The sequence below is a fragment of the Triticum dicoccoides genome, chromosome 2B (assembly GCF_002162155.2).
Source record: "Triticum dicoccoides isolate Atlit2015 ecotype Zavitan chromosome 2B, WEW_v2.0, whole genome shotgun sequence".
NCBI lineage: Eukaryota > Viridiplantae > Streptophyta > Magnoliopsida > Poales > Poaceae > Triticum > Triticum dicoccoides.
The window spans coordinates 761569265-761572279 of record NC_041383.1 but is presented as its reverse complement, the minus strand read 5'-3'; the positions used below and the strand labels follow the sequence as shown (position 1 = coordinate 761572279).

The following is a 3015-nucleotide window of genomic DNA, read 5'->3' as shown; positions in this document are numbered from 1 at the left end:
GTTTTTGTGCCAAAAGTGGTCAAAACTTGCCCAGTTCATGATAGTTAGTTGCTAGAAATGCTGGCGCGAGTTGCCCAGAGATCCGCTCCTGAGGGTTAGATTTTATTTTACCCGTCCTTAAAACTTACCCAATAGTTAGTTGCTAGAGATGCTGACGCGAGTTTCCCAAAGATATGTTTTAGCAACAAATTAATTTAATTTTTACAAAAGTTGCTATTTCCAATAGGATATATTGCTTACATATAAACATTACTTGCCTAAAGCACCTAACCTTCTTAGATTTTTTTTGTCCACTAATTTGATACACTGAAATAACTTTTTGTTCAGTTCATCAAACAAGCAAACCATTTCTATTGTACCATAATCAACACCATTAGTTGTTTGGTACAAGGCACGTTTACGCTATCACCTTCAGCAGCTCCTTGCCCCTCAGCTTCCACCCCATCGTCACTAGTCCGTCGTTAGGGTTAGAGATGAAGTTGTGTAAATAACAATCACTATTTGGCTGGTATAAAATCAAAGTTTCCTAAACAACAACCACTAATTGCGTGGAGCGAAGAGACTAGTTGTTGGGGGTGGCAAACTTCGCATCAGTTTTGTTGTCTAGGGGGATAGAAGCGAAGTTGTCTAAATAACATCCGTTAGTTGCCTGCGACAAGTGGTAAGTTGTCTGGGGGTTGGCAACTTCACATCACTTTTGTTGTCCTAGGAAAGTGGCGAATCTTCCAGGGGTATCAACTTTACAACACTTTCAAAGCAACTTTCCTCCTAACGGAGGCAACTCTAGTGATATACAGTTCATTGCACTATGTGTACTAATGAATTTGTCTAACTTTCTCCTAACTTTGCCCAACACAGAGGCTAGGTTGTCTACGCGCTGATGCTCAGATGCCTACCATTATCTCTAAGTTGCCTATCATCGGTCATTGCAGATTTTGAATTTAGTCGCCTATTGTGATTGACAAGTTGCCTTATCTTGTAAATTAGTCGCCGACCAATGATGATTAGTTGTGCCGTCACTAACGAGTTGCCTACCGTAAAATGAAAAATTGCCCATCGTTGTTTCTAAGATTTGTCTGCCTCTAAAGCTAAGTTCCTTATAGTACTAGAAAGTACTTGTAGGCAAGTTAGAACAATGTTTAGGATACTCACTAGGTCATGTTATGCAACTTAGAGATGACGTTATGCAACTTTAGAAGCGATGTCATACAACTTGTCAGTCATCACCCCCAACTTAGGGAAAACATTTAGTTGGTAGGCAGTCATGATAGGCAACTTTATAGGTGATATGTGGCAACTTGATGGTACTGGTAGCCAACTTAGAAGTAGAAGTGCTTGAGTAAATAGGTAATCATGGTAGGTAATCTACTACAAAGTTGCTTCCTGTAGCACCAAAGTTGCCCCATATAGAACATGGTGGAATTTGTTGGAGATTTGGGGAGGGCTGCGAGGGGGAACCTATGGTGTTGATGTTGAATCGATTGGTAATGGTGTTGAATTGACGAATATGCACGCTGGGGGCAGAATGTTCTATGGTCAAGTTTTGTGTCTACTCGCGGGTGACGATCGACGAACGTGACAAGCCAGCAATCCAGCAGGGCTAGGGATTTTGTTCACCTCGTCCATGAATTGGTCATGGGGATGAGTCATGGATAATTATGCGGTGGAGAAGAGTGGGACTCCCACTAGTGTCTTCTCATAGGAGAACCTAGCTTAGCAAGTGCTGCATATGGATGGCAGGTTGAGGGGATGGGTTGAAGGTCGGGGACAAGTTGCCAGTACAGAGGCGATGAGTTGCCAGATCTACAACAAAGTTTGCCAGATCATTTTTCCTGAGTGTGGTTTTCAATTTTCTTCCCACAACTTGTCTAAACTTTGATTAGTAGTTGACGATGTTTTGACTTTCGACTTGCCCAATTGTTTGGTGAGCAGTTTGCCTGGAGCTTGCTACAAAACTTGCTACTCAATGCTCCAAAACTTGGTATACTTGATATCTTAGTAGACACACAAGTCGTACTAGGTTACAACTTTTATACATGTAAATTATTGTAGTTACAATCACAAATCCATGTGTTCTTCACAAATCACATTCATGGGCCAGTTTACATACCTAGGTTCACATTGTTGTCATCAAGTGTTTTGTAATGCATTATTCTACCATTATGGGGGCGCTGATCTTCCAATTTTCATATTTTTTCCTTTTGTCTTTCTTGTATCAGATAAGGAGTTGGCTGGGACGAGCAAAATCATGATTAACAGCAGCCATAATTGACCCAGCATGCAAAGGGGTTCATTCAAGGTGCCTCCCGTCCCAAGTTTTTGTTCAAGCTCTTGGTTGAACACCTGACCGTATGTAGGAACCACAAGTTGCTTTGGAACCTTTAGTAACTTGCCACATCATACTTTGAAATCTGCAACTTTTTACCATGAATATATGTTCCATGAAAGCCATAATGATCCACAACAAAGATAAACTTTTTAATTGTGAACACATTACTTGCCTTGTCCGGAAACCACACAGGGTTAATGGGTCTGATACTACAAATTAAAACAAAGAAACATTTGATCTCCATGATTTTTTTTTACAAAAAACCACTTTAATCCTATCTTTCCACTTGGATTCTACCATTTAAGCCCTTTTTGTTCATCATACCAATCTTGCACAAAACAACCCAAAACATTGTCCTACTGTTAATTTTGTTTTTTAAAATAGAGGTTGTCTGCAAGCATACTGAAAATTTCCCACAACACAACACAACTTATCTCACCAAAAATCCACACAAGAGTATCATACAAATCTAGCAAAAAATGTCTCATAACCATTTTAGTAGGATTTGCATTGTAGGCAGATCTTTCCTTGCTGGATTTCTGTTTTTCCTAAACAACTATAACATTTTTTTCTCAGGATTTTTATTGTCCCTTTTTACTGCTGACTTGGGTGCAATTGCAGGGCTACCTGTAGCGCGAAATTGCTGAGAGTTCCTTCTTTTTTTGTGGAGTTATTAGTGCATGGTC

General features: G+C 40.0%; 1 long non-coding RNA gene across 1 annotated transcript in view; it reads left to right on the top strand.

The window, feature by feature from the left end:
- Positions 1-2583, top strand: part of LOC119366115 — a 4213-nt gene extending 1630 nt beyond the window's left edge. The window contains exon 2 of the long non-coding RNA XR_005175923.1: positions 2220-2583. This is a non-coding gene — a long non-coding RNA (uncharacterized LOC119366115). The remainder of the gene's footprint in view (positions 1-2219) is intronic.
- The last annotated feature ends 432 nt before the right edge of the window (positions 2584-3015 follow it).